Here is a 25,294-nt window from a genome sequence, read left to right on the forward strand (position 1 = left end):
CTCTTATTGCACGCACCTCACATTTCAGTGGCCCTATTATAATGCTATAGGAGGATGGTCCGTTTACACCACATGCTATTTCAGCCTTGCTTAATGCTCTGCGTGCTAGCCATGCGCTTCAACGGAAAAAGTTGAAGTTTAGAAATATTTTTTCAAAATATCAAGGGATATCGTAAAAACTACTGGACCAATACTAGGCTTGTTTGTACTCATTTTAATGCATTTTTCATGCTTATTCCAAATATGGTCATGAAAATTTACATTACTGAAATTTTTGAATTTTGAATTTTTTTTTTTTGAAACTTGTCGTCTTTGCAGTCGACACCCGCGTGAAGCCCACTGCCCAACTGTAAAGTCTCTTGCCAGTATTCAAATCTCTTTTAATATGAGAGAAAAAAATAGAATTTGAAGGCTCTTCGAATACATAATAGTGTGAAATGGGTTAATACACTTTAGACACACATTGGCTTACCAATCCAAACAAGCCATCTTTCACTCAGCCCTAATAGTTCACAGGGCCAATGAGATGAGGAAAAGTGCAGATGTGGCTGTTGATTAGACCATCCTCCTTTACATACAACATTTCTGGTTTCTACATTACAACACTGGTTCGTCTCAAGTTCGGTAGTGACGTAGTTGCGAATTTCATTGGCAGCAGTATCGAATCATGCGCCTAAAGTTAGTCGTGTAGAGCATATTCGCACACATATACAGGCGATTTATCAGCACGCTTGCAGTGCAACAGCGATAATGCATCGACGTCATTACTGAACTTGAGGTGGACCAAAGAATACAATATAAAACAAACCATATTATATTGTGGATGTTATATATAAAATTTAGCTTTTATCTCTTTAAATCAAACTTGTTTCTCTCTTTGAATTTTAAACTATTCCCATGCAACTAACTCGAGTCAACAAATTGTTATTATTACAGGAAGGAATGAGCAGAAGAAATATTTATTTTTGCCTTTCTTTGTTTCATTTGGTCCATAAATTATATCTTGGTCCATAATTTGGTTCACAAAAACACCACCAGCTTCCTTTTAAATTTTGATACCAAAGGCCACAATTATACAACATATATCCAAAGCAGTCCTCAGAACTTACGATAACAAATCTTGCTGTAAATAACTTCTGAGGATAAGTATATTTATTACTTGTTGAGGTCTAGTAATTACTATGGGCAACTTATTGAGTGAACCTTAATACATCAAATATACTGCCTGGGTTATTATGAAGCGCCAGTGTTTAAGTGGTTAAGGCTCAGGTCTCGCAAACCTGGCTTTGATTCCCCAACAAAATTGGGCTATTCTAGTTGAAATCCACACACCCCTACAGAAGACATGACCTTAATCTCCCACACAGGGGGTGTAGATTTCAAATGGAGTCACCCATTCAGGTAACCCACTTGAAATTCACGGAGCGATTGCCGAATAGGGTGCAACTCTACTAGTCTTATTACAAGACTGCATTCCCCAACCTTAAACCCTAACCCTAAACTCCGTAAACGAGGACTGGACTCAAGTCTAGCAAGTTGCACCCTATTCGGTAATTGTACCAAATTCACACCCCTATGTGTGAGATTAATGTCATGTCTTACACAGGGGATGTATGGATTTCAACTGGAATAGCCCATGACTATTCCTACACCATCCTTTAAAATGCGTTACAATAAGAAACATGTTGAATCCATATTAACAATCAAGCAAAATGAGTCCGATGTCGAACAAAATCAAAATTCAGTTTTTAATCTCATTATTTGAGCCATTCTCAGAGCTTGATTTTGCTGAAAACCCCATCATAATTGGACTTACGGTTCCAGAGTTATGGCCATTTTAGCGTTGCTCAGAACAATAAAATACAAAGGAAGTTGAATACTATTATTGATTATATCTAAAAATCAATATTCCCAAGATCCGACTCATTTTGCTTGATCGCATCACATATTTGTTTATTAGTTTATTCCTGATGATTCAGCCTCCATTTTTGTTACTCAAACTTTGTTCTCCATGGACATTTGTATGGTTTGTTAGTCATTGTGAGAAATAATTTTGATTTGCAAATCGAACATTATAATTTCATAGGCACAATATCTATTCACACAGAGTTGAATGGACAAAAGGTAGCTGAATCAGTATCATAGGCTTTGAGGTTTATGGTCGGACATCTTGCGGGTGATTTTCCATCTCGACACACACAACAACTAATTTTCAGGCAGTGTCTTCCACAGCAGCTAAATTTGCCTCGGCGTTTGTTACGGAAGAAGCAAAACAACACCAGCACACAGCTAATCACTTGAGTGGAAAGAAAAGTCATTGCAGAAAACTGACATTGGATTATGCCTGCATGGCCTTTTGGCAGTTCCGGTGGATGACATTAATATCATACCTGCCAACCCTAAAATCTCACAAATAGGGACAAATGGGAGAAAAAATCTGGAAATAGGGACATTCCTGAATTTCCTATACATTACTATAGTCATATTTTTGCAAAAATAGGGACACATGGTAAAATTGCTCTCTATTTGCTTTTTGTTTCAGTAATAGGGACAGTTGGCAGGTATGCATTATCACCATCACATTCTTTCTTTCAGGACTCAACTTTTCACCAGAATTTATGCTCACTGCAATTCTAACCCTAAGACCATCAAAAGTGCAGTAGAATGTAATAGCTCCAATTTACAACATTTCTATCAATGTACTTACTTTTGATCAATAACACATAAAGAACCCCACACAGCGACGACGCCTGGGAAATAATCATTTCAGGCTATGCCAATAAATACCAGTGGTACACTACTGTAATCTCCTGTGTGACAAACCAATATATCAGATTTACTGTGGTTTTACACACACGGCAATTCTGAGTCGGTTCTCTTTGACATTAATTTGTCCACTCAACTCCTGAATGATCAGTACACATATTGATGAATGTTTTCAGTCATCCAGTTGTACAGTCAGTATACTCTGAAGTACAAAGTACCGACGCGGACGCACGCATTGTGCCGACTTTGAAGGCAAGCATACCTGCAGCAGAGACGCAGCACTACGCACTGTTAACGTGCTGTATATGCACACGTTGTCACTTTGTACTTCAGAGTGGACAAACTGTAGTATATGAAGTTTGGAATTAAATCAAAATACTGGACTTACTATTTTTAGCAAAGTCACATGACCAGTCCAGCGTAAGTCAAGTATTTTGATTTAATTCCAAACTTCATCAGTACACATACTATACAACCTACAAATGCATTAACTATATAGAAACACCACACCACATTAAAACTTTGCTGACCCAGCACCCACAGTCCGGTTATCGCTAAAGGTATAAAGCACATCGCTTTCCTTCATGACGACGTGTACAGAGCTAATCCCCTGAGCTGCTGCTACAACCTTGTGACCTTTCTCTTCCAGACTCTGAACAATTGTTGTATTCTTGTATAGTGTCTCTGTGGAAGAGATGAGAAATAGAGCAAAGCCTGTCAACTAACCATATAAAGTGTACACAGGTTAAATAGAGGGACTTATCCCTATTAACCAAATATATTATAATTATCGCTTTAAAAAGTCAAAATATATGATTTCCATCAAATTTTAATTTTGTTATTTAAAAAACCTGAAATAACATTAGTAATAGCTGTCAGGAAAGGTTTCTGTCTGAAATAAATGGTGTAGTGAAAGAACCCCCAATTAAATTGAAGTTCATTGGGGACTTAATGTGCACTGTTGACCTACAAACACAATGCATTTGGCTGATTCCATATAGGTGTAGTGGTTATGTATATTAAAATATTACAAATATGCCAAAAATCAGGTTTGAAAAAAACTAACCAGTTTCATATTATAAGAGTGTAAATTATGGCTTTAATCATCTGATGCACAAATAATGAAGTTATCGTGAGATATGCAAATGCAGAAATCATGTGTAGTGTATATAGTGTGTATACACCATGTCACACACACAGATCATAGCAAGGTATGAATTACTGGTGTGTGCAATAGAACTTTATGATCAAACGTGATTGGATCACATATGCTATGTAAAAACATGAGATAACTAACATGGGGTACAGCAATTTGTAAAATAGGTTAAATCCTCTCGTTTGTTAGAAACAGTAAATGTAATGCAAAGGACTTGACAAATTTGATCCGCTGATTTGTGGACAGACTGTTGGTCAAACTGGTCCAGTGGTATAACCTTACTCCTAAAAAAATTGTTAGGTTGGCGTAACATAAAAAAAAATTAGGGTAGGTAGGTAGGTCATTACATGTACACCTATACTTCAACCCTAACAGATATTGGTCAATACAGCAAACTGAATCAGGCAGTCAACCTTTAAAGGGTATCCAACCATTTTGGGCCTCAGGGCAAAGCTTAGACAGTCTAACAGGCCATATCAATTAATTTATATATACTCAGGAATCAGGATGTAATTTTTGGTAAGAAAAGGCTTTACAGGTTGGATTGGACACACAGAGGAGAAAGAAAACATAGAGCGTACAACCAGTCAAAGTCTCCGCATCATCAGATAATGAGGGCCGATTGTTCCATGAAATGCGATAGGCGAGACTGCTTCGCAATTACCGTGTATTTTCATGGTCTATCGCGTAATCGCGAAAGCACGCAACGCTTTTTCCCGTATACGCGAAGGTGCGCAGCGCTGGCGTGATTAATTGTTAGACACAGCACGATCGAACAATCGGCCCTTATGAATATGCGAGAACTCACCGCATACACTACACGGGGACTTTGACTGGTGGTACGCTCTCTGTTTTCTTTCTCTGACAGCTGCATTGTGGGACATCAATTGTTTTAAATAGAACCCGAGTTTCATGAGGTAATGAATAGTAATTACTAACCTTCAGCCTCTATGTGGTTGGGTATAAATGGGTGATGTAGTCTTGTCATTGATTCAATTGAATCAGGCAGTGAGTCTCGAAATCCAAGTAAATTCAGTAGAACCTGTGTTACACCAGTCCATATCCGACTTCCGTTGGTTCCCCGGTGGCCATCTTGCGTGAACAGGCGTTGGTCTTGTTCCAGGCTATGACTGGAGCCATGTGAGACTGGGGGCGCTTGCCTCCTGAAATGAAGTTCACCTTCAAATGGAAATTTCAAAAAATATTAAAAGTTAATAAATATTTTTTTAAAGCCGACCTATATTTTTTAAAGTCTGTTATGCAGATAAAACAGTATTTATTTATTTATTTATTTATTTCTTATTTAAGGGAACAAACCAAAAGATCGATGACGTCCTATAAACGTAACTAGTTTCGTTTCTCAGCCGACCCCCTCCCTCCCTGCCAGAAACGTAATAATGATATGTTGAAAATTTTGACATAATAATAATAATGACACATTCTTCAGACCGATGTTTTTGTACAAACGTAATAGAGTATTTTTACCCCCTCCCCCCTAAACGAAACTAGTTTCGTTTATAGGACGTCATCGATCTTTTGGTTTGTTCCCTAACCTGGGGTGACCAATCAATGCACTGGCACTGTTCTCCCTTGGTTCCCAGGGAACAGAAAAATATTTCTGTTTACTCCTTACTCAAGCTGTGAGTCTAATGATCATAAGAGGCAATTTCATGTGGTGATTTTTTCTTGGGAGGGGAAAAATGTCCAAACGTTTCATTTTTACATATTATGTGACATGATCTGGTCCATGGGGGCCAAAGGAGGCACTTTTGAAAATTGAGTTACTATAATTATTACCTTATAGTAACATTAGGCTATTATATACTTAGTTCTAAAGTTATGAGGTTTTGTGATGTGTATTTTCTTATGTATAACTATTTTATTGTTTTTTTACTCCACATTTTTGCCTTTATCTCAGTTCCAAATTTGCTGCCTTTGGCCCCCAGGTCATGGACCAGATTGTGTCACATGTTATTGGCCACAACTTACAAAGCGCATGACCTATGGAAATATAAATGCGATTATTGGCATCCTGATTCATTTCCAATCTGTCGGCGTGAGTGTGACATCAACATCTATCGTTGCCAGGTTAACTGGTTCACGCTCTCGGAACCACAATCAAAATGATCACAACAAAAAGTATATGGGTTGCTAATGGATGTACAAACCAATAGTGAACCAGTCACAGCAAATAAGATCAATGTTACACTGCAATATTTTAGATAAATGGCTAAAACTGGACAAATAAGGCTTCTGCCAAATAGGATGGAATATAGGAATATAAAGTCTGCACAAAAAGTAACTCAGCTGTTATAAATACGCCTATAGATTCAGAACAAATAATTGTTTTCACAATATTTCAACATAGAGAAAGGATGATTTATTTACCGCATTTTGATACCCCATTTATCAAATGTCGTTCAATATTAACAACACAGTAGTGCTTTTACAGAAAAATATCTTAATTTAAAAGTTGCAGTTTACAGCGATCAATGGTTATAATGCCAGCATTGTAAACACATAAAGCCCGCCATTATCTTCGCGGTTACTTCAAATCAATACAAATAACTGCAACTTTTAGATTGGGGTATTTTTCTTTCAAAACACTGCTGTATTGTCAATATTGAATAAAATTGGACAAATGGGGTATCAAAATGCGCGTAAATAAATCTTCCTTCTTTTTATGTTGAAATATTGTAAAAACAATTATTAGTTCTGAATCTATAGGCGTATATATAACAGCTGAGTTACTTTTTTGTGCAGACTTTATATACAGTAAATAGCAAACATACCACACTATCCCCTATGGGGTCTGCTGACTTTCCTAGCCAGTTGAAGTCATCCATCTCATTGTTGAGAATTATGCCACTGTCTGTCATTATCAGAGATCCAAATGCCCTGTTTATTGAACTGTCAACAAAGTGAAAGATACAAACTGTTGAGTCATCGCGGCAATTGAGATTGATGCCACATTGATACTTATTATTTGTGACATGTCATGTCAAAAGGAAACACTTTTGGGCAGGTTATCAATTTTGAGGTTTTTACATATCTTAAATATAGAGATATTTTGCTCCACAACACCGTTTTCCCCAATGAAATCGGACATTCCTAAGCGAAGATATTGAGTTCGTAAGTTATGGTATTATAAAATTGAAAATTGAGTTTACAGCTTTTAAAAATATTATTGACAATGTTGAAAGTAGGAATTACCTTGAAAAATGTCTCCAAAAATACAATATGCCAGTTATATTCCGGTCTGAAACTATCAGACAATATTTTTAACATTAATAACATCACAAATTTGTAACAAACCCAAATTGTGAAGAAATCACCCCCAGGCAGATTTTTGGCTATTTCTCCATTTACGATCCTGCCCAAAAGTGTCTCCTTTTGACATGACACGTCCCATTTAAAACTAATGAATCAAAATTATTGGTAAAATGTTATTTGGTCAATACATTAAGAAATGAAGCTACAATGTGTTTGATCTTTAGCTGGATCATCAATGCTTGGTTGAGCCTTACAATTTATAACATACCAAGTAATCATACCTTATTCATTATGAACATATTTAGTCATTTATATATATTGTATTGACCAAAACATATAGTTAATTCTGATTAATTAGTCGATAGTTTATTAATCAATTGATACTTCATTAAAAACAAGTATTTCCATAATTGTTGTATTCAACATATGGAAGTTGTGAAATAAATGTAATTATGAATGAATGTATCATGCAAAACATAACTGGATGACTTTGCACCCATTTAACTGTGAAATCTTTATTGAGGGATTTAAACTACTTCAATTTTCTTAATCTGTTTCGCGCTGACTTCCGTGTTGACAATATTGCTTATAACACGACCGAAGCGCCCGCCCAATGTGTGCAATGCGACGTCACTACAGCCCAAGTATCGAAACATGGCGACTTCCACTGATGAATTTAATTAATTTATTACACTAATTAGCTAATGTGTTTGATTCTAACAATACTGTCAATGTATCTAGAAAGACAAGTTCATTCATTCAATTTATTCACACATGATTTCACATATATATAATAACAATATTTCCAAAATCAAATATATAATATGTATTATATACAAAATTTAAGCATCAATAACAAAACAAATTTAATTAAGTTGGTAACATAATGAAATGTATCTGAAGGATAATACAGAATTAAAATGGTTATATGTGACTACAATATGTCCTTTAAAAAAATTGTGCAGCCATTTCCTTGAAACAAAAGCACAAAAAACATGAAACAATTACCTTGTAATAGAAACCATATTGTTTGCGTTATCAATGACAGAGACATGTGCTGTACCATGTGATTGCTGTGGCAGGAATGATTCAATGCCGGTGTTATTAAAATAGTAACCTGGATCATGTGTCATGTCGTCAGTTATTTTATCTCGTATTGCAGCTGCATTGATTTTGCTGTAAATTGTGAAACAAAAAGAGATGCAAAGACGAGAAACAATTAGTGATTTAAAAAAAAATAAAATGCTAGAGTGAACAATAGCCCATAAGGAGTGACACATTTCAAGAACTTATATAGGCACCTAGGCACTATAAAAGACAACCACATGGGCCAGTCAGTGGTTCACAGCAGCTTACGAACAACAAGAGTGAAGGGGTACTACTTAAGCATAAGACACATGAAATGAGATGTTTATGCACTCTGCTCTTGAAGGATGGTGCGCCGTTGTCAGTTACGTCTCCGACTACTCCATCTGCAGGCTATTCCAAATGTGAACTACAGTGTGGATGAAGGTCCTGCCAGTAGATATGGTTCTAGAAACTGGTACTGTGAGAGGATGGCAAGGCATGGACAAACTGGAGCGGGTAGCTCTTCCGACTGCAAATGACTTTGGTAGCTTTGCTTTCAGATCTGGTGGGCACAAGCTGGTGTGCATTTTGTAGAGGACTGTTGCTGTTGATTTCTTTGTATCTATATTAAATTAGGGAGTTGGGTAATCTTTAACCCTAACCCCACGCAATCTTGCATAATCTCACACCCTGGCACCTATGCTAGCCTGGGCCTAGTCGGGTAACACACAAGGCACCCTACAAAACCACACCTGTGGTGATATGCAATCTTGCAATGTAGGCTAAACCTTACACTCCATATATTATTCATTTCAATCTTTGCCGGCTTCAGCCCCTGCTTTCTGTAAAAGCATGCAAAATCAGCTTATTAATTGGGGCTTGTTTCAGTGGGTTCCTACCACTAGAAACTTACAAGGTCCAGAAAGTACTAATTTTAGGCAAGAAAAGTCCAGAGTAGGAAAGACTAGGTGAACAAAGTCTAGGTAGCATATTAAAGTAGTCCAAGAAAGTCCAGGTGAAGATAATCCCAGATGACTTTATCCACAAGTCAAAAATAGGCGAGGAAAGTACGGGTAAATTGAAAATAGTTTGTTGTGGGATAGACTTTTATTACTGGAGTTCATAACAACAAGTAAGTTTTTAGAACTGTCTAAGCAGTTCTAAACTTGTCCGACACAGGGTTCAGTTTTTGCCTGCAAAAACCTGTTTTTGCCAGCAAGGGTGGCAAAAACTGGCAAAAACCTGTTTTGCCAGTTTTTGCCTGGTTTAAACTGGCAAAAATGGCAAAAAATGGCAAAAACTCACTTATAGTCACTCAAATATTAAAAAGTAACACAGGAAGCTCATAAACAGTAACACACAACTTTTAATGAATCATTCAACTTATTTTTTGTCTCATCAAGTCCTTAAAATGAAAAAGTTTTGAATTTGATATATGCCACATTTTGGTTAAATGCACTTGAGCAATGAAAACGCATGCCTTTAATTTTACTTAATGTTACTTATAATTAAAAAATCTGGCCTTGTTACACTCAGGAAATTATTTTTGTAACTTAATAATTTGTTTTGAGATGAAAAAAATGAACTACAAATCACTTTAGTTTTTGCCATTTTTGCCGGCAAAAACTGTTTTTGCCAAGCGGTTAAAACCGTGGGTTTTTCCACCTGCGGCAAAAACCTGCGAACTCTGTAGTGAACCCTCTAAAAACAATAGTGTTAAGTGGGTACAACTTCTTGCAGACACGTGGCAAGTCTGAGTGAGCTGAATCTCAATTTCACCTGGACTTATTATCCTCACCTAATCTTGACCTGTACAGACTTTCATAGATAAAACTCACCAAGGATCAGAGCAAGACAACTGAACTTCCATGGACTACTTTGATATCCTACCTGGACTTTTCTCGCCTAACCTTGCTTGGTCTGGACTTTTCTCGCCTAAAATTGATACTAACTGGACTTTGCGGTTTTCTAGTGTACCCACTCCCCCAGGTGCTCAGATTTCTGAGCAAAATTATATATTTGCTTTACATCCTCTCAAACAAGTCAGTATCAGTTATAGGTCATTACTTTTAATTTCTCCCCTACCCATTTCAGATCACGACTAGATCAAACACAATCCTTTCACGCATTCCTTTTTATTTTTCTTACCTTAGCATTTCTGTGGTAACATTCTGTACTTCATCACTGAAACCTGGATCTCCAAGATGAGACCCCATGGCAGACGTAAACTTGAATGCCTACAAAACAAATGACAATATGAGAATATATGTGCAAAATGAGTCATTTGCCATGCAAGCTCAATTTTTATTTGCATTATTCTAAGCATAGGGAAAATGCACGATTTTTGAGGGCAAAATGCGCACACCAGATTTTGAAAATGCGCAATTTGCACATATTTTTTCCAAAATGCGTGATTTTTCTCCCCAAAATATTTGAATTTGCAAATTTGAAAAAAAAATTCTTTTTTTCTTCTATATTTGTTTGCAATTTTTTGTGACAGCCTATTTTCTATACTTTATGATTGTGTTGCAGATCATTATGGATTCTTTGATTTTAGTGAAAACTGCAGGTTTTTGGAAAATGAGTACTTAAAAAATGGGTTTGGGGGGGGGGAAACTTAAAATAGAAATGAAACATATCTTGGACATTAAATTCAACTGGGATAATGAGAAAAAAAAAGGATTTTCTTCCTTATACAGGGATGATGGTGGCCACTTTTTAAAATATCTGAAAATGGTGAAGCGTAGCAAGCAAAGCTCTCGCCTACTACGGCATGGGGTCCAGGGGCCCGCTAAGGGCCCCGGCAGGGGTCCAGGTGGCAGAGTCTCAGTGTTCCAGAATTAAGGGCCCCAGTGGGGGTCTAGGGGCAGAGTCTCAGTTTTGATTTAAAAAATGGGGGGAAAAGCTGTTGATCCTGTTAACATAAATAAGCCTCCAGTTTTGACCATATAGCTTGAAATATAGATTGAAAACGGAAATCTTATTTTATTTGTTTAGTATTATATGAGCACAATGGGTGAATATAATACAGTTTTGGCAAGGGAAATGATATAAAGAGTTGCAGTTTCCTGTAAGCTTACCTCAACCAGTCTGTGATAAAACAGAGGTGACCCTTTGTCAGCTGTTGTTATGTTATAGCCTTCCATGATATTCATTGCTGACAACACAAAAGGACCACCGCTTGGGGCTGGTAGTGAACTGATCTGATAACCTGAAATAGGCACATAAAATAAGAACAGTTGTGAAAAGCTTAACCCTAACACTCCCAAATACTATGAGATTTTCTTATTGAGGCTAAGGCTCATTTGCATACTGATTATGCTAATCAAGGGCATGAGGTTTTTGGATGCCATGGAGGGGTGTGGTTCCTCATTGACCGTGTTCAGCCCTATGCATACAGACGTGCTAGTTGGTTTCTCTTTCAAGAAGCAGCTTTAGTTTTCTCACAGCAGCAGTTTTTTATAACAGTTATTTCTCAGTATTTTTATAGTAATTTCAGATTAAGAGCGAGAAGAATTACAAGCATGGATAATGTTTGAGGGTCGGCAAGAATTGGTGGAAGAACAATTGCAAGGCCGAACGTTGCGGTTTAATAACAACAACAGCAAGGGCCCGTAAACTAAGCTCCGATACAGCAAGCTCCGGTACAGCAAGCACTGTTACAAGTAATCTCCATTGATAGCATATTAAGTTCTACAGTGAAAGTAGCTGTGGGAGGAATGAAAGAATATATAATAAGTATATCATGAAAAGCATGTAGGATGTATATTTGTGTGTTTAACCATTCTTGGTGTGCATGTTGGAGAATGTCAATAAGGTTTTTATTTCTATAGATGATGCACTGATAGCTCAGAAAGGACAGGTTTTGGAGTCAAGCAAAGTGCAAATTAAATACCATGGAAACAGAACCCAATACAATTTCCACTTTCAACGTAAATTCCGTAAAGGTAATAATCTGGGAGGATTAGCAGATTTAGAAGAGGCAGTCGGCGAGAAACAAGAGGAATTGCGGACAAGTCAGACGAATACCTGGCAGACGAGTTGGCATCAGACAGCAACGATGAAAAGAAGATTAGGGCAGCGCAACGGACAGCAGCCACAAAACATCGCCCCCATACCGCCAAGATAGGCGTCGAGGTCCCGCAGAGACGTATCCTAATCCAATCATGGTAGTTCTTTTCGCAGCTATTATCACCAGAATAGGCGACCGTATGGATCAGCTAGTAGCTACCCAGTCAGAGACCGCTCACCAAACTACTGCTTTGCATTGGCGACAGGACTTCCCAGGTTTTCGTGCTTCATCATATAAACCAGTCAAGGAGGATACCATGGGCTAGTAAAGAATATAGAATATTACATGATATATGCATCCATGGCTACTGGTCAGCGACCTGGTCAGCCAGGTGTTTCAGATTTGAATTCCAACCAAAACAAACAAATTCTTTGTCCATCTCTCTTTATTCCTTCCCTCATTCATTTCCATTTGCCAAAAAGCACTTAGGCATTAGGGTTAACCCTATCACTCCATTCCAGAGAGGCACCAGTGTGTGGTGATTTGTGGGATTGGCTGGCATAAGGGTTAACCCTATCACTGCCGCATGGTTTGGGCGGAGTGTCCCATATGTTGCCCATTCCCACTCCATTCCAGGGAGGTACCATAGTGTGGCGAATTGCGGCATTGGCGTTAGGGTTATCCCTAACACTGCAGAGTGGTTTGGAAGGGTGTCCCATATGTTGCCTCTTTTTGCTTCATTCCAAGGGAGGCACAAGATGCTGTACATGCCATCCATAATTCACCTCTTGAGGTGGAGCATGTGTCAGGTCAAAGAGTATGATCTCTGCAGTACAAATGAGTTGTGTGATGTGCTGCCATGTAACGATCCAAGATCATGCATGATGAATCATGCCAATGTTAAGCTTAAGAGCACAAATTAATTCTACTTGTACAGTAGGAGTCCTGGAGGTTCCTTTCTAATATCACAAAAGATAATAAACTTCTGCATTTCAAACTGGTAGCATGTGTGACTAGCATGAAGTGAAATGGATACAACTTCACGTTTGTACTTCTTTATATTTGAATCGGTTTCATTTTGGTTGTCAATTAATCATTATAATAGCCAAATACAAGCTGGTAAAATACAATTTATAAAAAAAAAGGTAAAGGAGGCGATCCTGTACATAAACAGTGATCGGAGTGCCCATCTCTCTTTCATTGGCGATTAGGCCAGACTCCTCCATGTAATGTTGCTATAGGGGATCGCTACACCTCCTCCACAGCGATTCTGTTACTTTCCCAGCATTTAAGAATTCCTGTTTGCCATACAGGGTGGTTTGTCACCATGCTTGCAGTGCAACAATATAAAATAAATAAAATAAAAATAAATGTAGACATTTATATAGCGCTTTATGCCGTAAACAGCCTCTAAGCGCTTTACATTTATTCCGCCGTCATTAGAATATGCCGGACCCACGTTTGCAGCCTACAAGTGGCGCAGGGTCCAGCAGTACAACGACTGTGACTACCCCTAACAGCTTCCCATTGCACCTGGGTGGGGTGAGGCAAGCGAGGCAAGCGCCTTACCCAAGGGCGCAACACGGTGGTGGGACGGGAATCGAACCCACGCATACGTCGAGCAAGCTCTCAGATTATGAGTCCAAGGCCGTAACCACTGAGCCACCGTGCCTCAAAAGCACCAACAGCAAGCTCTCAGATTATGAGTCCAAGGCCGTAACCACTGAGCCACCGTGCCCTCAAAAGCACCAACTTCATTACCAACTTGGGGAGATATGCAGTGTAAAAATAATTATTTTACCACAAAATCACAGTAGGCTTTGCTTACCTTCATAATCTAGGCTTATAAATGGAGGTGTTTTAATCTGATAACCAGCAAGGTCTGATTCTGTCATGATGCCTGCACCGTCAGTAACCTTAATGTCAAACATAGAAATTAAACAAGAAAATTAATACTATTAAAGACTAGTTTGCATTTAACGACCTGCCAGCTCAAGCATAGTGCAAATAGCACGAGCGCACACAAAAGAGAGTTCGTGCAAGCGCTGACAAGTTGAGCCCTCAGTGTCGCCAGGTCCAGATACTGAACCTCTGCTGAATTCAAGTACGATTAGAGGGCACAGGCATAAAATAAATAAATTAAATAAGACCCTGGTGGATAAAGTAGTTAAGTGCCATTTTGGCAAAAATGAGTTTTATATTCCCAATTCCTTATTTTTATATACTTAATTCAAAACACAAAACAAAAAATTAAAATTCAACTCTTAAGTACCCAAACAGCCCCCCTGCTGTTTCTGACCAATGCTCTATTGTTATGGAAGAAGTAGTCAAGTACAGCACTTCAGTGGAAGAAGCAGTCAAGTGTAAGTGCAGCCAATCAGTGATGCAGAAAGCAGTCACATGACATGCACAGATGAAAGTTTTGAGGTTCATGAATATTAATAGCAACAAACACTAAACATTCAACATGGATGATCCTGGAGAAGGTGGTGCTTTTGGCAATGTCTTGCAAGAAATTGGCAACAAGAATGGTAAAAGAAGGAGAAGTGACCCAAATGAATGGAAGAAAACAAAAACCAAGAAGTTGAGAGATAAAGGTATGTTTTTTTGTTGTTGTTGAATATTTAGTGTGTCATATTGTCTTTAAAAAAATCATGTTTTTTTTAATATCTTTATAAACTTTATAAACACAGTGTTAATGCAGTCAATGTTATATTTCTTTACAATGTTTAGCGTATGAGAATGAATAACCTTTTGTTTGTCTGGAAAAAACTATAATTAAAACAAAATTTATAGAGCAATATATTGTGTGAAATAGAAAAATAAAATATAACATTAAAGTAAAAAACTTGTATGGAAAATATCATAATGTTACTGCATGCCTTCACAGTGTGTAGGCCTCCTTGGATACTAGTTTGCGTACATGTAAACACACGCACGCGTTAAGGTGCGTATATACGCATTAATTCTTCACATCAGTGACAGGACTGCGCTCTTTAGGATTTAAAATATTATATTTTTTTTGCTTTTTTTACTATTCACATCGGTGACATAACCGTGCTTTTTTTTCTTTTTTGATTTGAAATATTAACCCATATCTTTTTATTACGGTACTATTAAGATTTCTTTCTTTTTTCTTTCTTTCTTTCTTTCTTTCTTTCTTTCTTTCTTTCTTTCTTTCTTTCTTTCTTTCTTTCTTTCTTTCTTTCTTTCTTTCTTTCTTTCTTTCTTTCTTTCTTTCTTTCTTTCTTTCTTTCTTTCTTTCTTTCTTTATTTATTTATTTATTTATTTATTTATTTATTTATTTATTTATTTATTTATTTATTTATTTATTTATTTATTTATTTATTTATTTATTTATTTATTTATTTATTTATTTTTTTGGCTTATGTTTAAAATAATGAAATATCACTGGAGTTTAGTATAGCATCTGTGTTATTTTTTTCCTGTAAAAAAAAATTATGAGCACCGGCCTATACATGTATTTTATTTTACTAGATTTACTTGCTATTTATTTATTATTTTTATTCACTGAACCAATGCCTGTGTTGAAGAAGGGATCAAAGATGGCTAATGTCAAATCTGCTGTTAGAAGGGCCGCTGATGCATTTGCAGACTTCCTACCCATAAAGGATGCAAAGCTAAGAGATGTCAACTCTTTACTTGAGCATGTTCACCTTCCACCATCTGTGACATTCTATGGTACTCTTAGGGGAATAGAAGCTGATGACTCAGACGATGATGAACTGGAATAAAGTGAACTCTAAAGTTGTCATAAAAGAAAATGACTTATGTTCCCAAACCATTCAAGCACACGCTTTTGATTATTATTTATGAGCAATCATGTAGGCCTAGGCCTACTTAAAGATTTGTAACATTACAGTTCATTGGTAATTATGACGGTGATTATGATCTTGAAAGCCATGGTAATTATGAGGATGATGTCTTTTGTTTTTATTATACATGTAGGCCTATTATAGTATGTTTTTACCAAACAATAACATCATTTTTGATGACTTTAAGATGGATTTATGTACCTTTCTTTTCTGAACCTAATGATGTTGGTAATGATATACATTACAATGATGATGATGTTAGTGTTTTGTATTACGGTACTTCAAACAACATCATTTTTAATGGTTTTAAGATGGAATTTTGTATGTTTCTTTTCTGAACCTAATGATGTTGGCCATGATATACATTACAATGATGACCATGATGATGATGACGATGTTAGTGGTTATTATCTTTTGTTTTCATTATAGTTATGTTATTTTATGCAGTGTTTTGTATTATTTCAAACAAAAACACAATATTTTTGATGGTTTTAAGATGGATTTCTATACATTGGTTTTCTGAATCTAATGAAGTTGGCCATGATGTACATTATTACAATGATGACCATGATGATGATGTTAGTGGTTATAATCTTTTGTCGTATTATGCTACGTTATCATATGCAGTGTTTTATATTATATCAAACTATAACATTATTTTTGATGGCTTTAAGATGGATTTCTGTACCTTTTATTTTCTGGATCTAATGATGTTGGCCATGATGTATATTACAATGATGACCATGATGATGATGACGATGATAGTGGTTATTATCTTTTGTTTATTATTCTATGTTATTACATTCAATATTTTGTATTATACCAAATAATAACATATCATTTTTAGTGATTTTAAGATGGCTTTTTGAACAGTATGTTATTTTTCTGAATCTATGTTGGCCGTGATGTATATTACAATGATGACCATGATGATGATGATGATGTTAGCGGTTATAATCTTTTGTTGTATTATGCTACGTTATCATATGCAGTGTTTTGTATTATATCAAACAATAACATCATTTTGATGGCTTTAAGATGGATTTCTGTACCTTTTATTTTCTGGATCTAATGATGTTGGCCATGATGTACAATGATGACCATGATGATGATGATGACGATGTTAGTGGTTATTGTCTTTTGTTTATTATTCTACGTTATTACATTCAGTGTTTTGTATTATACCAAACAAGTGAACAACGACATAATTTTTGGTGATTTTAAGATGTTTTTGTTTTTATGACATTACTTTTCTGAATCTAATGATGTTGGCCATGATGTACATTAATGATGATCATGATGATAATGATGATGTTATTGGCTATTATACCAAGTTTTGTTATATCATGTTATTATAATCAGTGTTGTGAGTTATTTGTTGCAATAAACCTATTTTGTATCATTTTAAGATGGAATTCTGTATGTTTCAAACATCATTTGTGTGGAAGAAGTAGTCAAGTACACATTTTCTGTGGAAAAAGTAGTTAAGTGTAAATTATTGATTATTAATTAAAGAAAATCGATAAGCAGTACGGCGTTAAAACTTTACCAAAAAAGTTGTATGCTCATATCATACAACCTCTGTAAATTTTGTTTAAAAATAATAATGTGTGTGATCTGCAGACATAAATGAAAACTTTGAACCCCATTTTCTCAGTTATGACATTATGGCACTTAACTACTTTATCCACTAGGGTCTTCGCAAATGGGATTTTCAGGGAAATAGGGTCACTATTTTTCCCTCTGTACTGGCTACAGGCGCACCACCCTGAACTCGAAGGTAGCCAGTACCTCAGGAAAAATAGTTTCCCCTATTTCCCTTCAAACGAAGTAGTATATTGTATATTTTGTATATAATTATTGTATAATTTCTGCATATTTACCTCATTTGACCCCAAGATGATCTTTGACGTCAACATTCATCAGGTCACTGTAAGTCCCCTACACAATGATCATTGCTATACCAAGTTTGAGTTCAGTAATAGGGATACTTTGGGAATGGGGATTACTTTACAAAACTAGAACCAAATTAGCCCCTCATACATGCATACACATTGTATTATAAAGCTACCGTAGTAGAAAAGTTATGGAAGATTTTGGTATTCTGAAGAAAATTTCCTAAATATCGTCTCTATTTGGGTAAAATACAACTGCACTTGAACATATTCCATTGTTCTCAGCTGGATTTTAACATAAACAGCACAAACTAATCCAGCTGGATTCAACTATAATTGAGATTGCAGCTTCATTTTCCACAGGGGTGACTGGATTTCAAGTGGAATAGCCTAGTTTCTGCTAAACCAGGTGGTGTATGACGTGCAGTCCCTAAATTCAGTAAATTTTCATCGTCAACCGTGTAATTGAATGGGATTATTTTGAAATTTTAAAACGCTTGAAATCACAAAAAAATAGGCCTATGTTGATAAATAATATAAATACAAGCTAAAACCGTTGGGGTTCGATAATGAACCCCACAAAACTAACCGAGTATATAGAAAATGCCATACGGCCGGGCGGTTTCACGAGTTGCCGGCTCGATCATGTCATGCGCCGCCTGTGCTAAACTTACCTCTTTAATAATTTCTTTGCCTACATCTCCTTTGTAAAACAGATTCACAGCTCCATCACGGCTTTCAGCAAGCCGTTCCAACAAAGCAGCAAGGGTTGGTCTCTTTATAATGTCCCCTTCTGTCTTTTTCTGTCCTTCAGGTGCGTACACATCTTTGAAGTTGTCCGACATGTCTTCTACTGACAATTTGGCAATTTGGTCCGCTGCATTTTTGAAAAAAAAAATGAGCAGCAAAGTCAGTTTGGTAAATTTCTTTAACACAGATGCAAACTAAAAACAGGAATGGTATTCCATACCTGCCAACTTTTGAAAACTAGAAATAGGGACACTTGCGAAGCGGAGCGAGCATAGCGCTCGCGACTACGGCCGGGGGTCCAGGGGCCCGCTTAAGGGCCCCTGGTGGGGGTTGAGGGGGCGAAGCCCCCCGAAGCCAGAGGGTTTCTACACATTTTACACTACAGGAGACACCATTTCTGAGGGGAAATTACATTTAAATGGATTAAAAAATAAGGTTATTTTGAGAAAACAAGCCTAGATTTCTGAAAGCATCATTTTTGGAAAATGTGATTATTTTTGGCCCAAACAAAAAGATTTTTTAATGAAAGAACTTTGGGAGGGTAGGAAAATGATTCCTTTATTCACAGGTTTTTAGATTTTTCAAAACAACGAATTCTATGTCAAGTTATGCAAAGAAATGTCTTGTAATTTTAGGGGGGGAGTTATTTTTGTGAACCCTTTATAATGCATAATATAAAATGATGATTCATCAAATTTTGACCCCTCCCCTCTTCTTTTTTTTTTTAATTTTCAAAAAATATTTTTGGCCAAAAAAGCAACTTATAGGCCCTAAATTACTTGCTATTCAAGGTTGGAAACCAGAGAAATATTGAAAAAAAAAAAAAAATTGCCAATTTATTTTTACAACATTGGATAAAGTTGTACATGTTAATTACTTTTGCTTCTATTGAACAGCTAGCAATGTATGGTAATTCAATGTGTCCCTGACTGTTCAAAAGAAGCAAAAGTAATCAAAATGTACAACTTTATCCAACTTTGTAAAAAAAAAATTGGCATTTAAGAAAAAAAAAAAGTAGCAGTATTTCTATGGTTTCCAACCTTCAATAACAAGTAATTTTTTTTTTTTTAGAAAATCGGGACTTCGGGGGTCTAAAATCGGGATGTCCCGCCAAAATCGGGACACTTGGCAGGTATGGTATTCCTGAGACACAAATGCAAGCATGTTGTTGATTACGGCAGCTCCAGTGTATTGAGTGTCAGTGTTGATATATCGAGGGTTAAGAGCCAGAAAGCCTGAACTCACAATCACCTGATCCCACAAAATGAGCACAAAGTAGCTAGGGCACTATAGACGATACAGTCCATTAAACATGACAATCATGGAGGTTATTGATATCCATCAATGACCTCGGCGTGTGATTACGCGGTACAATGACTTCCGCGTCAGGGACTGCCTTTTGAGAGGAGTGAGAGCAATCACTCCTCTACAGCTCTTCTTATGTTGCATTTGCAAGAGCGATTAATAGCTCCTCTACCTGACTCGTTCAATTTTTTATGCTTTAATGGCCACAGGTGCAAACAGCTCTTCTAAAACTCTTCTTGAAGAGACCAGAAGAGCATTCTACAGCTCTTTTAATCATTTTCAAAAGGCAGTCCCTGCGCGTGTGTGCATCTGTTGCGCAAACACTTCACACTGCACATGGTGTGATTGTGCACTGCTGTAATTGGTAAGTCTGTTTTAGCCTGTTCGATTTTTTGAAGGGCGAAATATAAGTTGTGATAAAAATTGTATATTTCAACAAATTTGGTTGAGTGATGAGTTAAAAATTACAGTTATGAATTCGCTTAATAACTTTGCATCAGTTATATGTCGGGCACTGTGAAAAATCTAAACATTTTGCTTTGGACCTCGGAATATCCCTCGGTTCCAAAGGCAAAATGTTTAGGTTTTTCACAATGCTCTCCAAATAAGGGCTCATATTGAAATTCCCTTACACAGGAAGGTGTGCGCCATCCTGCAGCTTTCCTGTGCTAGCCTTCTTTTGTTAAAATCCTGGGCAGGGTGTATCACTGATGCATATAATCCATCCGTTTTATGACCGAGCTTTCCTGAGGCGCACGCTTAGCGAGGGGAATCCTGCCTTCTTTCTGTGGGAAAACGTGGTAGGGTATTTCAATATGAGCCCTAACTGATACGCAGTTATTACCTATAAGTATTACACAAATTTAAGATTGATAATATTTGTTTTATATCACTTATACAATACATATTCTATAACTTTTCAAAGTTGATCAGAATAACTTATACTCATTTGACAAAACGACACAAGTTTTACATTACATAATTTCCAATAATTTACCTGATAATTTAACAAAAATGACTTGCAGAAAAATAAAAATAAACATTGATATAATTCAATTCAATTAAAACCAATTTTAAATACACATTTTGACTTGATGAGAAACATATGGTAGAATGTAGATTCTGAGTCAGTGGGAGTGGTCTATTATGTAGACACACAATCTGATTGGACAATCGCATGATTTTGGGTGTCCTCTATCAGGCGGTAGACGACCCCACGTCATCATGAGTGTTGATAACGCGTAACACGCTCATAGAGGTGCGTGTATATATCACGTTGTATGCGTAGACGCAGTGCGGAATACTCGCACGCGCTAGCAGTACGCGCAACAAATAATTGGAAGTTGTAAACAAGTTTCGTTCATTTTAGAAAGAGGGGAGTTTTTATGACGGTAACTTAAGTTTACAGTTATTAAAATAATATTTAACTGACTAAGAATGAGAATAAACGATAGGAATTTTTATTTTGACTATCCTCTACATTGTACCTATATGATAGACGACAGGCAGGTCCAATATTTTTGTAGTAGTTGCGCCGGCATCCACTACTCACTATACACAGTAGAGGATAGTCAAAAAAAAATTCCTATCATTTATTCTCTAAATAAATCAAAAATCAGCTCTAGAGGTAATAAAACAACAAAACACCCAGCTGGTTGCAGGAAATTGATAAGTATACGTACAATACTATATTAAATCATATCACCAAATCAGGGGCAATTTGCATAAGTTGCTTTGGTATTAAAGCCAAATTCAGCATTCTAATCGTTGTGCCTTCACTGTTTTCATGACCATCAAATGAAAGAATAGACAAAAATGGCACTGTTGATGTCCTTTTCTCATTCACAGGGCATTCAGTAATAAATTTGCATTTCCTACCTACTGTCAAACTACCATTGAAAATTAATATGAAAACCAATCCAAAAACATTAAAAAATAAAAACATCATTCTTTCCACACTGTCTTCATGCTGTGAAGAATGTTAGCCCTGGGTTTTGCAAAACCGACATTTTTTAATGCATGGCTTATTTTCATGTGATACATGATTATATTTTTCTTTCAAGAGCAATTATATTCTTGTATTGTCCACAATAAGCCATTGAATATTATTTTTATCAGACTTAGATCTGGAATGAGCGTTTTGAGCATTTCGACAGTATTTTTTGTGGGACATGAGAGCACATCAGACATATCGAATTGCATTCTGAATACTGAAGAATGTCTTTCTGATATCAAATAATTTTCATTTTTGAAATTCACGATATAATACACATTTTATGACAAATTATTAAAATTTGATATTTTTCACATTTTGATATATAACAGTCCTCGAAGTAAATTTTATAAATCTAATGATATATTCTTAAAGTGTATGTAGCTGGAAGGAAAAGTCGACGATCAATTGAAAATTTTGACCTTTCATATTGAAGATATGGATTTTTTCCCAAAAAAAACTAATTTTTTTTGGTGTTTTGGAAAAAAAAATCCATATCTTCAATACGAAAGGTCAAAATTTTCAATTGATCGTCAGCTTTTCATCCCACCTACATACACTTTAAGTATAAATCATCAGATTTATAAAGTTTACTTTGAGTACTGTTAAATATCAAAAATATCAATTTTTAATCATTTGCCATAAAATGTGGGATTACATTGCGAATTTCAAAAATCAAAATTATTTGATATTTGATATCAGAAGGACATTCTTCGTATTCAGAATGCAATTCGATATGTCTGATGTGCTCTATTGTCCCACAATAAATACTGTCCAAATGTTCATACCCCATCCCTTAAATTTGCCTGATTTGACCTAAATATTGATTAAAAAACAATATTTAGGCCTATATATTGTAGTCATCCAGGTACTTTATGACGACACACTGCAATATATGCCATGTTATTGTGCAACTCAGAAGCCTGATATAAATAATAATGAAACATAAATGTGACATGTCATGTCAAAAGCAGGCACTTCAGGCAGGTTATCAATTTCGAGGTTTTTACATTATATTACATATCTTAAATAAAGAGATATTTTGCTCCACAACACCATTTTCCCCAATGAAATTGGACATTCCTAAGTGAAGATATTTAGTTCGTAAGCTATGGTATTATAAAATTGGAAATTGAGATATCAGCCTTTAAAAATATTATTGACAATGTTCAGAGTAGGAAGTACCTTGAAAAATGTCTCCAAAAATTCAAGATGCCAGTTATATTCCGGTCTGAAACTATCAGACAATATTTTTAACATTAATAACATCACAAATTCGCAACAAACCCAAATTGTTAAAAAATCACCCCCGGGCAGAGTTTTGGCTATTTCTCCATTTACGATCCTGCCCAAAAGTGTCTGCTTTTGACATCACACGTCACAAATGTACTCCTCCTTACTTACCAAGAGAACCAGAGCACTTAAACCCATTCCTTGCTAGTTTGATTGACCCCTGAAAAAGTTCACTCCAACTCACTCTGTCAAACAAATATGACATAATATAAATCAAAATGAATAACATGATCTGATCTACTCAAGACAAAAAAAGGGTCATTCCATGGTTTTGTGACAAAGCTAAATGGGTAAAGTAAAGAACAAGACCCAAAGTTATTGGATTATTTCGCAACTTGATCGCAGAGAAACAAATGTGGTGTCAAAATTTGCAGTATTTGCTCAATACCCTTTTGTTTTTTTAAGTGCAATAGTATAATCCAATACATTCAATATTTGCAAGCTACTGTTTGCTTCCCCTATACCTTATTCCGATTTGAAAAGAACTGTATCTTGTCTCAGAAATTATTTAAAAACATGTGACCCATCACAAATAACGTCAATAATGACAATAATGCTACTGACCAACACTTGTTCAATCAGGCTGCAGTGCCTTGTATTTGTGGACACTGGATAGCTACATCTGAAATGGTGTGCATGTCCATGCAGTATTACATATAATTAAATGATGTATATTCATCTATGACGTCATCGGAGGTGTTCCAACAACATCACTAGCAACAACAAATCTTCAGAGCAATAACATCCGCTGAAGACGCCATTTGACCCGGTGAAAGCGCTCCGGTGAGTGAAATTTGAGTAGCGTAGAAGTCTAAAATTACTTCCTATTTAGTATTACATATGTTTATAAACAATTCACATAATGTTTGAACAAGTTCATTTGGATTGTTAGATTTAACTGTTAACATTGTTCGTTTTATGCAAATCCAAGAAAAATGAAGATGTTAAACTCACATTTTTAGTGACGTTTCACCACTACACTAGTGGTTTCATCAGACTGGCAACTCATCACATCTGACTGCTTCCTTTTATAGGCAACAGGAACCGCTATATATAGAGGGCGTGATGAGTTGGTCAAAGATGTTGTTGAGTGAGTAGGCCCCCTCGTCCTTGTTTAGAGTGTCTTTTCCTTTTCGGCGTATCCAGATGGCTTCTTTCAGCCACCTAGTGGTCTTGTCAGCTTCTCTATCGATGACTTTTGAGTCCTCCCAATTGATGGAATGATGGAAAAATGTGAGTTTTACATCTTCATTTTTCTTGGATTTGCATAAAATGAACAATGTTAACAATTCACATAATGACAAAACAAAACTTACTTGCCATACTGCTCATGGGCCTTTTGTATTCCTTTAAGTTCTCCTGGAACTGCTACTGCAAGTCCTCCCTGCAATTTTAAATCATCCATATTTATTTTTATTTATTTTTTATTTTGTTATCTCATTAAAGTTTATTGTTATCATGGATAATAACTCTGCTGTCGCTTTATTGATAATGAAACATGCAACCATGTTGTTCGATCTCTTGTACTGTCACGTCTAGACTATGGGAATGTACTATTAGCAGGAACTAATGCAACATACATCATGAAATTACAACGCTTGCAGAACTGGAGTGCAAAATTAATTTTCTCTGCTTCTAAGTATGACAGTGCCAGCCAGTATTTGCAAGAACTTCATTGGCTCCCTGTGAAACAGAGAATTTTATATAAGATCATGCTTTATGTGTTCAACTGTCTGCATGGATATGGACCAAATTATCTCATTGAATCAATTTCATTATACAACCAAACTCGTCCTGGCTTGCGTTCTGCAACGGACACTACACGTCTCTCTGTACCAAAATTCAAGCCTAAAGGCCTGCAATCAGCTTTCGACAAGAGTTTTTCTCTCACCACACCTGCACTCTGGAACTCACTTCCATCTGAACTCCGTACTGCTGTTTCACTG

At 36.3% G+C, this 25,294-nt stretch overlaps 1 pseudogene; it reads right to left on the minus strand.

Moving 5' to 3' along the window:
- Positions 1-321: 321 nt before the first annotated feature.
- The window catches only part of LOC140163009 (uncharacterized), a 41,769-nt pseudogene continuing 16,796 nt past the window's right edge, over positions 322-25,294 (minus strand).

This window comes from Amphiura filiformis, chromosome 10 (genome assembly GCF_039555335.1).
Source record: "Amphiura filiformis chromosome 10, Afil_fr2py, whole genome shotgun sequence".
Classification (NCBI taxonomy): Eukaryota; Metazoa; Echinodermata; class Ophiuroidea; order Amphilepidida; family Amphiuridae; genus Amphiura; species Amphiura filiformis.